Genomic DNA, 14,309 nt, shown 5'->3' with positions numbered 1-14,309 from the left:
CTGTGTATAAATGCACATTTTTTGGTAAAAAATTTCCATAAATCTCCAATAACGTTTTCACTGCATTTTTCATAAAATGTACTTAATTTAATCTCATATTTTTTATATAAATCTATGCAAAAACTTTCTGTATGCTATGATTAAAAGGTAAAATAATTTTTATATCAAATTCTTACATATCTGCCTTTTTATGTACAGCAATATGGAATATATATAACTGGAAAATTTAAATGCACTAGTAAATGCAAAAATAAATAAATAAATTTCTATTAAAAAATTACGTAACACTTAAAGGCTGAAAATGACTTTTAATATTTCATTTCAAAGTGACTACAAAATATGCAATAAATTTCGTAAACATCAATTCTGTGTTTTAAATCAATTAATGCTATCGTTCATTTGCATTTTTGTTTACTATATCCATTTCATAAATTTAAATTTAGTAAAAAACTGTAGCAAACAGTTGTTTACTAAATAACACTTAAATAAATTATTTGCTTTTCCGAAGGACATTTTCTTATGCCATGTAAATGAACGATAGCATTAATTGATTTAAAACATAGAACTCCGGTTTACAAATTTATTGCATATTTTGTAGTCACTTTGAAATGAAATATTAAAAGTGATTTTCAGCCTTTTAGTGTTATGTAATTTTTGCATAGAAATTAATTTTTTTGCATTTAAATTTTCCAGTTATATATATTCCATATTGCTGTACATACCTAAAAGGTGGATATGTAAAAATTTGATATTAAATTAATTTTATCTTTTAATCATAATATGCAGAACATTTTTGCATAGATTTATATAAAAAATAAGAGATTAAAATAAGCACATTTTACAAAAAATGCAGTAAATAGGTAATTGGAGATTTATGCAAATTTTTTACCAAAAATGTGCACTTATACACAGTAAAGAGAAGACATCAGACTAAATTTTTACCAAAGTCATTCGTATATGCAAAGAAAACATAGGGAAGATTTAGGTCAATTATTATCAAATATATAAGCTTTTGTTCCGTAAAATACAGAGAATATCTATGTTAATTTCTATCTAAAGTACAATATAGTTAATTAACAAATTCAGTAAACGAATGTAGCACAAAAGAAAACATCATACGTTTAGATTATTTGAATGAGTGTGCTAAATTTTAAAATTGTTAAATATAGACCAAGAAATTGTAGAAAACTTACCTTTTCCAATAGTTTACCAAGTTGACGTTGTTATTTTCCTTGAAGATGAATGTTTAATGTCACAAATACTATTTCATTCATATCTTCAGGTAATACACAAATATATACATATTTATTTATTAAAATTCAGTTTATCCCAAACATGTTAAAGAAAATATTAATTTGCATGCAAGTTAATCGAGTAACTTCTGTTTTAATTACACACATAATTATGATATGTAAAAATTTTACATTTATCAGTCAATCTTGCAATGTATTGTAATCTATTATTGTTGTCTTTCTCAGTTTAAAATCTTATAAATATATTAGATCAGTACTAAAAGTTCACCCCTACAAAAGAAATGCTTTATTGAGGTATTTTTAAAAAGTTCCCTTTTACAATGTAACTGTTAATTTCATAAGTTCATAAAATTATGCAAATTCAAAATTACCTAAATATGTTCTTTATTTTATCTTATATACCAGATAAAATTTTAAAAAGTTAATTTGTTTAGGAATATTGAAGTTTTTAAATATTTATCTCATGTGACTTTTTCTATAACATCATTATAAATGTACATGTTGATGTGGACATACCAATTATTTTTTTTCATCAAATAGCTTTATGGTATTAAATGATTTAAAAAGAGGCAACTGGACAAAAGAAAGCAATTAGAAGTTGGCTAATTTTTTATTAATTTGTTGTCAAATGCTGTGCATTTTAGATTATGCTCATATGATGACAATGAGTTATTTAAATTATAAAATTATTATGAACATATCCCACATAAATTAACAAGTATAAAATTTCAAGTTGTTTGAAGTATTATGAACTGTAATACTTGCAAAAGAAATACACATGAAATTAATTTAAGAATTAAGTTTATTTTACAGGTATTCGAAAACTGCAATTACTGTTAAACAATAAAAACTAACATTAAATCTGAAGAGCATATTTTTTTCAATAATAAAATTCAACATAGACTTCATGCAGCTTCGCCATATTTGTTCTATAGTTCGCTGTCTTTAATATCCTGTTCGATTTTTGTAAAAGTGAATTCTTTGTCACCCAATGTTTTGAGAACAACTCCTAAACAAGAAAAAGAAAAATTTGTAATAATTTCACACTTCAGATGTTTTCAGTTTTTAAATATAGTTGAAGTATTAAGAGATGCATATAAAATGCACTGAGCATTTCATATTTAAAAATTTACATTTCAGTAATTAAAAATTTAATTTCATACTATCACACAGTAAGCTTCAATTATATACCTTACACAATGCCTATAATTTCAAGTAAAAAATACTTAAGATTTGTTTAGAACTGCAAGGTTGAGAAAGTCTTTAATGGCTATGTTTGTATTTAAGTACATGAGAAAAAATTTTGTATTAATTATATTGCATTAGCCTTTTCAATTTTATTCCTACATATAGTAAAGAATATTCGCTTTCTTACAGATAACCTTTTCTTAAATAAAGAGTAAGCAGAAAACTAATCACAACACTATATACATATAACAGAATACTTCATAAACATATACATGTCATTAACATACGTATATGCATTAACAGGCTATTTTACACATTTCAATAAACCAGAAACCAATACACAATCAAAAGTATTATCAGTAAATTCCTCCAAAATCAGAGCAAAAATCTTTATCATAACAATGGCATCTCAGTTTGCAATATAAAATATTTCAAGTCTACATTCATGTGCATTCTAAGCAAACAGAAAGCTGAATAACAATAAAATTATAAATACCATAAAAAAGTTAAGAGCCACGTAGAATGATAGCAAGACTAAATGAAGTCTTCCTTCAAAAATCAATTTAAATTCAAAAATTTGCCTTCCTGTTTAACATCTCAAAATAGGGTTACTGCTTTCACTAACTAAATTTCCTGTCTTGGCAAAATAAAAATTGTCACTTCTGTTGCAGGAAAAATTTGCTGCAAACTTTGTATGCAAATAATCCAATGAAAAAATTTTAATTGTGGCTTGAATATTTTCTTTATTAAATAAATGAAAAATTCCCACATATTAATTTATGATCCACATGAAGCTTTTTACCTCTACCATATCATGCAGCTATTTTAAAATATATACTCTCATATAAAAGCCACAGAATTTTTTTACCAATATTAATATAGTATAAATCATTAATAAATCTTCTAAAAACAGCCCCAAAATTTCTGAATTTGATACCCAAAACATAATTCTACGTAACTTAATGTATGCATTTGCTTGCACATACTTAAAATGAATTATACACACAAAAACTTACCATATTAACTTTAATAAATTCTTAATTAGCAGGATGACTCAATCAAGGCAAAATATGAAAGAAATCTACCTGATGGAATAGTTGTAAAAGATATATTTAAAAAAAACTAATATTGTTTACCTTACACATGGCAGAAATTGAGTAAACTGTATGCAGCTGGATTATTTATTAGGAATAGAAGTTAGATCAAAGTACCAAAGTCACACTAGGGCTTAACCATTTGGGTGCAAAGAAGCATCTCAATTTAAAAAAGAATAATTTAAAAAAGCTAATATAATTTTATAACTTTTACAATCTAGTACAAATATTAGACACATAAACAACACTAAATGCCATTATTTACTTGCATATTTTCCTTCTTTGTGTACTTTACTCCTTAATTTTTCAGGATATGATTTAGAAACAGAATTATAGTAAAAATGTATACTGGTAAAAAAAAAAAAAATATTGCTGAAACTGATAAATCCTTTGAATTATATACTATAGTGCAAAGAGGGATGGAATATGTGACTAAATATGATAAATCAGATTACAATAACATTAAACAAATAACATGAAAAACTGAAAAAAGAAATTTTATTTGAAATTATTTTTTAACTCGTGGAAAGACAGACAGTATTTCCAACTTATTAAATTCAATTATATTTTACCTTCGTCAAACCAATATTGGTAAGAGAGTTGTATTTAAAATCGGTGCTAAGCTAAAGCTGCTTTCTTGCCTAATTTTATACTATTGAAAATACCGGTAATTGTCAAAGTTATTCGTACTCAATATGTGTAAGATTATTAATGAGCTGCCAAACCGCAGTTAACCATCTAATATACTACATTCAACGTTATTATTTTTCTTTTTGAATGTCAGGTTTTCATTATTTCTGCCAATATATCTGTAACAGGACATAAAGATTGAGTTAATGTAGAATAGAAAATTACCTTGCAAGTTAAGCACCTTAACCTTAGTGGCAGTACATTCTCTAGAAAAAACATTTTAAATTATTATACTTAAACAAAAAATTCATATTTGTTACAGCAAAACATTATTAAGACAATAAACCAGAGTTGAATGCAAATCTAGTTTAACTCCATTCTTGAAAACTAGTTAATTACTTTCAATTTAATTTAAAAATAATAAAAAATAAGGTACGTATTACGATGACTACCTAAATATCTCGCCTAAACTGGCAATCCTTGTAGGTTATACAGGTTAACCCTAACATAGGTTATAGAGGGCACTAAGATAGAGAGTATTAATCCCACACTAGGGACTCTAACATTTGGTAGGAACAGTTTGAAAAGTGAAACAGATATTTATAGTGAACCAATGCAAAACAAAAACAATAGTTCTTTAGGGACAAAGCCCCTTTGGACTAATAAAATACGACTAAATTAACAGCTTCTAGCTATTTTTTCTTCTTGTAAAAAATAGACATACAGAATATTTTTAGAAAATAACAGTACTTTAAGCATGCATTTTCCACATATTTAACACAATAATTCATTCTAGCTCTGTTGCAATACTGGCAAAGGTACTCCTCTGTTATTAGGACGGGATTCAGAAATGTACAATGAAACCTCGAGATACGAGGAAAGTATGAGCAAAATACGAGCATTAATTCAAGTAACAAGCAATGAGCCAGGCTGTTGGTACAGGTGGCGCCATTTCCCTACTTGGCTCAACTCGGGGAATCCCCTCGTCAGATCACTCAGTGTTCTTTTATATACGTGTTTGTGCACTTGTAAGTTAATTGTTTTGACATTTAACGTGAAAATAATTATTTCAAGATGCCTCGCAAGAAGATTGTTGGCTCAGATAGTGCTGCAAAGAAAAATAAGGAGGCCATGGCCGTCGACATCAAGAAAGAAATCATAGATAAACATAAGCATGGTGACGGAATTGGCGAAGACTTGCGGCCTTTCAACATCGAAAATCTATACTATTCTGAAGAAGCAGGAAGAAATTAAGAAACCTGATGTAGCCAAAGGAATTATCGTTGCTTCCAAGCACCATAAAAGTACTCCTAGATGTTGAGAAGCTGTTGTTGGTGTGGATTAATGAAAAGGAGTTAAAATGTTGGTAACAAAGTTAAACTATTGTTATATTATTTACCAGTGTTATTTATAAGGAAAAATTGACTTGATATTAAAATGTTGATATTTTTTGGGGTGTGGAATGGGTTAACTGAATTTCCATTATTTTCAATGGGGAAGCTTGTTTCTATATACGAAAAATTCGCTATACCAGTTGAATGCTGGAACGAATTAAACTCGTATCTCGGGGTTCCACTGTAGATATGTAAGCATGTGTATGTGCATATATGTGTATAAGTATACACATACATACATAAAGAATATACACATGCACACACGAGCACCTACATTTAAAAATGTATGCATATAAACACACATTTCTGAATCTGGTCCTGATAACAGAAGAATACCTACATGAATCATAGGATTTACATTAATCAGTTTTATTAGAATTTTTAAATGCAGAGGATTTACATTAATCAGTTTTATTAGAATATTTAAATGCAGAGGATTTACATTAATCAGCTTAAATGAAATCTTCACTATCCGAAAATTCAGTTTCATTTCCAGTTGAAACTGTATCACAACAATCTCATTTATATTATTTCCCTCTAACAACTGAACATTTTGAAAACCTTTTCTATTCCATGGAAAACTAATGCTACATTAAACATACATTTTCTAAATCTGAAAATTTTAAGTTAGCTTAGAAACTGTAATCATTCTTAAAGTTTGATTTATGCAGATGTTAGATCAATAAAATTACTTTCCTGTGAAAAAGTAATATGGCATTGAACAACACGATTTTACACATCAAGATATACTGAGTGAAAATTCCTGAAATGTTTTATTTCTTGGTATCTCTGCAAGAATTGTATAAATAAGACTACCTCCCTTTTTTTAAAATAAAATGTTTAGTAAATACTATGAAGAAAATTGGTTACATTATTTACAGTTCATAATAGAAAATAAATCATTTCTTAGCTTATCAGAATTTATTTTTATCACATTCATAAAGAGTACTAATTTAAACAAACATACCATTATGATTTCAATAACTATGAAATAGAAAATCCAAATCTGCATCTTTGATGGTCTAGTAGATTGGACGTCTCGTTTACTACAATTCAGCAGGGTGCTGACTGCCCAGACTGTTATATATATATATAATTAATTTACAAGGGAAAAAGCAACAAAAATATAAACAATTTCTTGGTTTTATATAAGCATTTCTGCACATTTACAATTTTAATTTTTTTAACTATCTAGTTATATCAAAATACATGATTTAGTAAAATATAATTCAAATAATTTAAGGTATTTTAGATCAAATACTAATTTTTCAATAAATTTTTTCATGCAAGTCTAATAATCAACATAACTATCAAGTTTTGACTTCGAAAATTATGTTTAGAGAAACTTGAAGCTGCAGTAAATAGTAATAAATTTATTCAAAACTGAAAGTAAAGCATTCTTACTTTATTTTCTTTCTTTAACTATGGCAGATCTTTTAAAACAACAAAATCAAACAAACAAAAAAGAAATGCATTCATGAAAGGACTTAGGACTTACTTATTATTCATGAAAGGATATATTTCAGTAATTACAAGTGCATAAAAATTCAGTATATATATATAAAAAAAAATTAACACAGATTTGGAACAAAGTACCTGTGTTTCTATGGCATAAAATTTCCTTTTTTAATAGCACAATATATTTGAGTTAAAGATTATATATTAAAGCAAATTTATAAAACTAAATTCAAAAATAAGAAATTAAATTATTTTTAGGGAAAACACTAAGCAAATAAAAAATTTTGAATTTCATAAATAAATGAAAGTTACATGCTTTATTTTTTGGCATAAGGTAGATAACATTTCCATAACAGATTTCTGAACAATTAGTCATGTTAATATTGCCTTTCTTTTTCCATTAAAAGCTATTTCCTGCTTAATTACAGTATGCTTTAAGATAAATATTAAAACGTTTGAGTAAAAATAATATAACTGTAAAAAGGTGAGACACATACAAAAAGGAGTGACACATACAGTAAGAAACAGACTAGTGCAAAATTTAACAGTACCAAATCCTGAAAATGAATCATTAGGCACGTACACAAAAGAACAACACATGGAAAATCACATTTCCTACACAGACCCTATTTATAAAATTTTATATAGGTGAAGAAAGTACGAGTATTAAACACTGAAAATATAAAATATTCACTTACTTTCTTCAAATAATTAGTAACTTCGATGGATTCAGTCACAAACAGTATTCTTTGCGACTTTACCATTCTTTTCGACCGCCATTGCTGAGTGCTGACTTCACAAATATCCCGCCACAACCGGAAGTAGAAAGTGTCTGCTTTGCCATTGGTCAGTGAACAAGAATTGCTTTTTTTTTCTTTATAATTAAATATATTAAGAAAGCCTCTAAATTAGCATATGAAATAAACTTACTTTTGCATTATATAAATTTATATTCACAGCATCTCTGTATTAAGGTAATAATTAAATTTTTCTACGAAAAATAGAAATGTCTGTGTATGCGCATGCTCAGTGTATAATCGTAAATCCGGTTAATTTTTATATTCCTGGTATCTCTGCAAGAATTGTATAAGTTAGCGTAAAATTAACTATGCAAATTTTGAGTTCATTTAACTGGACCCTTGTACTTATTCTGTAGATCTCCATATTAAGAATGTCTTTAACTGTTTCAGGAAAAATATAAAATATAATATAATTATTTATTTACATTATTTATTAATTTTTTCCTCATATAAAAATTATTAAAATCGCTATATCATTTTTTCTGTACATTAAACAAAATTTAAAAAAATTAGCCTCATATGATTTTTATAACAAAGATTAAAGGAACTGAAATATATGTAAAATATCAGGATTCAGCTTGCAATTTCATAGAGTTATTATTATTATTATTAAATAAAAATATTAGTATATCGATTTACGATTTTGATTAGTATATCTTTGATTATAATTAATGATCCTTTGGTCTACATTAAACTGTTGTTCAAGAAGTTAAACGTTTTCGAGCATCTTCTGTTGTATTTATTATTCTATTCCTCGACATGAAAGATTTGCTAGTCTTATTCCAATTTAATTGCCCACATTTGCTAAATAAAATAAGGCGAGTATTGTACCAAACTCATTAAGTACACAAATTTAATATACAGCTTATTCCAGTTAAATGGGTAATAGGATTTTCATAAAAGGAATTAAATTGTGTAAATTAATGTAAGTGTTGATATGAATAAAAATAACAAATTTGATATAAGAAAATAAATAAGTTATTTTGAAGATGTTTGAATTAAGAAAATATAATTTTTTGCGAAAATGCACGTAAAGATTTAGCTCACATGTTAAAATTTATAGAAAAATTTTAGCCACATATATGAATGCCCCTTTTTTCATGTTCGTGGACAAGGAAAACAAAGTGAAATGCCAGAAATACACTAAATATTTTGAATTAATAAACTTCATTTTCAATCTTTTTAGACTTCGTATAATATCCGTAAAAGTGACTAATGAAATATACCATAAAGACAGTAATTTCTTTCAGAACATTCGGATTCGTATAATATGCGTAAAAGTGACGAATAAAATATACCATCATGGCGGTAGTTTTATCAGTACATTCGGATTCGTATAATTTTCGTAAAAATAACGTGTGGAAAATAACGATCAAGAGTCAACAGTAACTTCAGACTTTTTCATTCGTATAAATTTCGTAAAAGTAACGTGCAAAAAATACCATACCCTTATTTCACCAAAATTATACGTATATTTTTGGAGACGTGCTGCCTGGGATACTTCTTCTTAACCTTTAAAACTGATAATTCATCTTTATATATCTTTAGCATATATCTAAATATATAACGGCTTTTGTAATTAAAATAGAACATATGTTTCTCAAAGAATAAGGCTTGCGACACAATAATAACGGAACGCTAACTGGTAACAATAAAACGTTTTTTTTTATGTTACCACTCAGAAAATCTTAATAGTTAAAAAAGAAGTATAAACTATGTTGCCACTACAGTTTCATGAAAAAGCAATATGCAATCTGAAAAATATTGGGCAATTCCGACAAGACAGGAAGTGTGAGAAAGGCTGTTCGATACAACAGGTTTTTCTTATAATTCTTTCAAAAAAGAATGGATAAAAAGGACCGCTGAAACACGTTCAGTTCGAATCTCAACATAGAGAATTAGCTGGATGAATATTTCTAGGGCTTACTTCATGCAGAAGCCAATTTCCATCACAAAGTCCTTGATGAAGACATCTCTCCTCTTAGACAAATAGGCTGAGGGCACTTTAACATATTCCATTAAACAAACAATCATAATTCTTTCAGAACCTTTATTGATTGCACGCCCAGAAATAATTGCGCAGCTTTGCTAAAGTGACCAACTGATTTGAAAGCTTAGTGTTCCTATCCCAGGACGCTAGCATATCTGCATAACAAACAAAAATCAGCGAAATTAACGAAATATTATAAATTAAAAATTGGAATTAATAAATGTAAACTAAGAAAGAATGAGACTGCTTTAATTAATATTCTAGCAAATTTAAATTTTAATAAGCTCTTATCTTTTAACTTGTAAGCATAAATAAAGGTTTTCCGTATTTATGTAAGACGAGAAAGTGCACAATTTTGTTTTCACATTGTAAATAAATTCTCAAGGAAGAGGAGTAGAAAAAATGTAAGATTGGCTCCCAAAGTGGAATATTTAATGTAGAATTGAATGTGGAACCTAAGTGGAAGCTTAATTTGGTTTCTAACCATTTGAACATTCTTTTCATTATGTAAAATTATAAAAACCAGGAACATATGTATAGCAAAGTCTTCTTCTTAGGAAACTAAAATGTCTCAAAAAGTGTATACGTATACGGTATTAATGAAATTTTATTCGTTACTATTTTCTGCTTATCCGCAAAATCGATAAAACTCTTTCTTCTATTCATCAATGAATGATATTAATCAATATCATTCATTGATGAACAGAAGAAAGAGTTTTGCCGATTTTACAGAATTATATAAAGTTTTTTATTAAAGGAAAAATAGTGTTTAAAAATCTTCATTTCCTGTTTCAGATCTACTTGAAAAATTTGAAATTAAGTTACATTATTTGTGATTAATGTAATTTCTTGAGTAAAATATGTTTTAAAATTAATAAATTAATACTGAAATTTTTATAAAGGCGTCGTTTGAATCATGGTATATCAAAATAAATCGTGTACAAAAAGCTCTAGCCTTTTCCTACACCATATTGCATTAAAATATTGCAAAACAGCTTTATCGAAATAAGTCCTTTACGTATGCAGAAATGAAAGACGTTTCATCAGCAGATTAGCATTTCCCTTGAGATGCTTTGAACTACTTTTTATACCTTGTTGCCTTCCTTTTTCTTCAAACAGATATTTAATATCTTTTCTGCTTTCTATCTCAAGCATCAGCAATTGAAATGCAATTCGCGAAGAGTCTCTTTTCAAGCATCAAGTTTAATCTTTCGCCATGGCAACATTCCCAGAGTTCCTGATAACTTCCCTTTTCATTATTGTAATTGTGTACTTATGCTTCACTAATATTTGAAAGTTTTTCAGGGAAAAGGTTAAAGGAAAATGAATTTTAAGCATTATAATTACAACTGAATTTAAAAAAAATTCTTTATTATAATTTCTAATGATTAAACCTGATTTGTTTTCAGGTTTCCCTAAATTTTTGTGACATTTTTAAATTACAAAACAATTTTTTTTTTTCCATTGATGAATATTTTCTGAATAAATTTTGGGACCGCTGTAAATATTGTAAATGAATTAATGATATCGGGAACGAAAACGCCGCTTTCTACTTCTGAAGAAGCCATATATGAAATAATCCTGATCTTTGTCAATAAATTTAATAAAGTGTTTCACTACAAACTCAATGAAACAAATTATTTCAACATATTGTTGCGTTTTTCTCTTTTCTGACACCAGTTGTTACGTTATTTTCTTCCTTCACGTTCGTACGGGGTTCGTGGGGATTTCGAGTGAATAATGACAATACTTCTTGATGAAATATCGAAACACACTTTATTACCAATATTAATCAGAACAGCTCCAAAACACTTTTACAGTCGTCGAAGATATACAACAAACACGCTGGAACATCAGCGACACAGCCTTCACACTGTCAGGCAATAACGGTGGAGAGAGCTGCAAAGCAGCAGAGTACAGCTCCCGACTCTGTTCGGTCGTTCTCGGAACTCCACGTACTCTCGAGACTCTCCACGCTACAACTCGCGATGCACTCGACGACGCGCAGAGAAACACTACGAGACTCTTTCGGTGCACCCGACGACCCACTCGGCACTCGCTGCCCGGCTGTCAACTCGACCGACACCAACTCGATACTAACTAACTCGCACTCCAGACGAGGCACTCTGACACGCCCTCTCGATGAAGCACTCACACTGACTGCGGACCAGCAGGGTTTATATAGCTTTCGGCTTGTGTTCGAGAACATTCTGGGTTAAACCGGTAAGAATTCGTTCCAGAAGGTTCTCCATTCGTCCATGGCATATCGCCAGTTTTGTCCCCAACTGTCGCCAAAGGAGCGATATCTCTCTAAATATGGCAACCCCACCTTCCCTTGCCATTTTATGGCAACCCTAAAACTGCTTTGCGGGGTAGCTATCTCACCGCGCCTGTCCATTTCGTAACAATACTAATGTAGTATGACAAAAGGCAGAAAAAATTTCATTTGGATTTCTAAATATACGCGTGTTATGTTTTAGAACCAAGAGCTAAGATTTCTTTTTAAGCTAATCGTTAGAGTAAATCTACTGCTCTTTTAGATATTTATCGAGGTATTTTTATAAACTGTTTCACAAATTGTTTAATTAAACAAACAACGAGAGTAATGTATTATAAATAAAACTTGTAGAATAAATTCAGAAGTTTAAGAGCTTAGTGCATGTTGAAATTGTCATTGCTAAGAGAGTCAATAATACCATTGCTAAAAGAATTCCGCCTTCTTATCATGCCTTCGTGGTGGTCAGCACACTCGACGCGTATTCGAGGGGTCGGTGGTTCGAGTCCCGACGAGGGGATTGATTGCTCATTTTTCATCTCTTCTTCTTCAAAACACCTAATGTCTCTACAGTGGTGCCCGAACTAAAAAGGTGGTGGATGATGATTTCACACCACCAGGATTTGGTGATTGGGTCCCCTTATCCCCAGTTTCCCTTTGAAATGGGGGGTATATAAGGTATTTGTCCCTCCTTCTTAGCATGAATTCGTGGTGTAGTGGTCAGCATACTCGACTCGTATTTGAGAGGTCCATGGTTCGAGCCTCGGCGAGGGCATTGCTCATTTTTTATCTCTCCTTCTTCAAAAATACCTAATGTCTCTACAGAATCATTGATAGATACAATGTGTTGGCCAATACTATAATTGTTCGAAGCTGGCCAAAATAAACTTATTGCTGCAAATGCTGCAGGTTTGTAAGTCGTCAACAGCATCCGTTCCAGAATGCAGAATCTGTACTCAGGTAGACCATGATAAGCTCAAAAGAAAGACTATCTCAATGTAGGAAATATTGTTTTTTACTAAAAAGCTTTTCAAAACTGTTAACAGAATGCCGAATTGCTTAAATTTGTCAAATAGAATGGTAGCATCGAACAAACAATTCGCTGTAGTCTTAACGAAATAATAAGCCTTTATGCCTCTTTACCACCGAAGTTCCCGCTATTAATGAGTAAACACCATGGAGCTTGAACAAAGTGTGTAATAGAATACAGAGATTTGGATACTGAGAAAAGCTGATCTGTTTTATTCACAGGCGATTCAGTAAGTTTTAGAGTCATTAGGTGTATTTCGGAAAAAGAAACTTGAAGAATACACTCTGCCTTCTTCTGGATTCAAATTCTGGATCTTTCAATGCTAGGTGGACGTGCTTTCTAATAACACCAAGAAGAACACGCGGTAAGCAAGAAGACAGTACCTTATTTAGCATACACTAGAATATTCGATGAATTCTCATTTGATTTGAGATATAAGGCCACAGTAACCTGCCTTTATATATGAACAGGCTTCATCTGTTAGAGAGAAATTTTAGTTAAAAAAGATAAAAATATTCGGGGTGAGTAAAGACTTGTATTTTCCAGAAATAGTTGGCTGAAGGCAGTAGTTACATAGAAAAAGCCCTGTAACTATTTGGCGGAAATTCTCCGCTTCGAATAGACAATAATACTGGTTCACACAGAAAAAAAAATTGATTACAGATGTATCGAATGAATCAACTGTGGAATGCGTGAAATACTCACAGTTTCTCGAATTTAAATCCAATTTATATAGGCTTGGAACCTAATGAAAAAATCTGATGTGTACACCACATGACTTCCTTGTACGGAATATTAAATTATACGCATTTGTTTCTTGCATTTCTTTTAAACTTATTGGATTTAATTAAATCTACTTCGCCGACAGCGCCTAAACCACAATAGAATAAAGGCATTCTTTAAAATTCACTCTATTTGTTTAACATAACGACACCTTGGCACTAGGTTCACTTAACAGTATTATATTACGTTCATATTATAACTCATAATGCACAAAATGTATATCATTTAAAGAATTATCTAATCGTTGCCACGTGTTCTTTTCAAATACTATAATAAAGATAGAACGATGTAAAAAAGAAATTAAGCAAACAATACAAAAAAGAAACAGTTTTTCACAGACGATTGAGTATTTCTCATTCAATTAATTCAGTTTTCACTTCGCGACAAGACAAAAATACATAAAAGCTCAAAATA

At 29.6% G+C, this 14,309-nt stretch overlaps 1 long non-coding RNA gene across 1 annotated transcript; it reads right to left on the bottom strand.

The window, feature by feature from the left end:
• Positions 1-2,043: 2,043 nt before the first annotated feature.
• LOC118198075 (uncharacterized) lies at positions 2,044-7,825 on the bottom strand. The gene is made up of 3 exons (XR_015040223.1): positions 7,716-7,825; positions 6,527-6,636; positions 2,044-2,262 (listed from the first exon to the last, which is right to left on the bottom strand). It is a non-coding gene; the product is annotated as an uncharacterized LOC118198075 (long non-coding RNA).
• Positions 7,826-14,309: the final 6,484 nt, after the last annotated feature.

Source organism: Stegodyphus dumicola, chromosome 1, assembly GCF_044657685.1.
Source record: "Stegodyphus dumicola isolate Sdum_Otavi_A_Nest chromosome 1, ASM4465768v1".
Classification (NCBI taxonomy): Eukaryota; Metazoa; Arthropoda; class Arachnida; order Araneae; family Eresidae; genus Stegodyphus; species Stegodyphus dumicola.
Note: the sequence above shows the minus strand (reverse complement) of the source record. Positions and strands in the feature narration are given on the sequence as shown.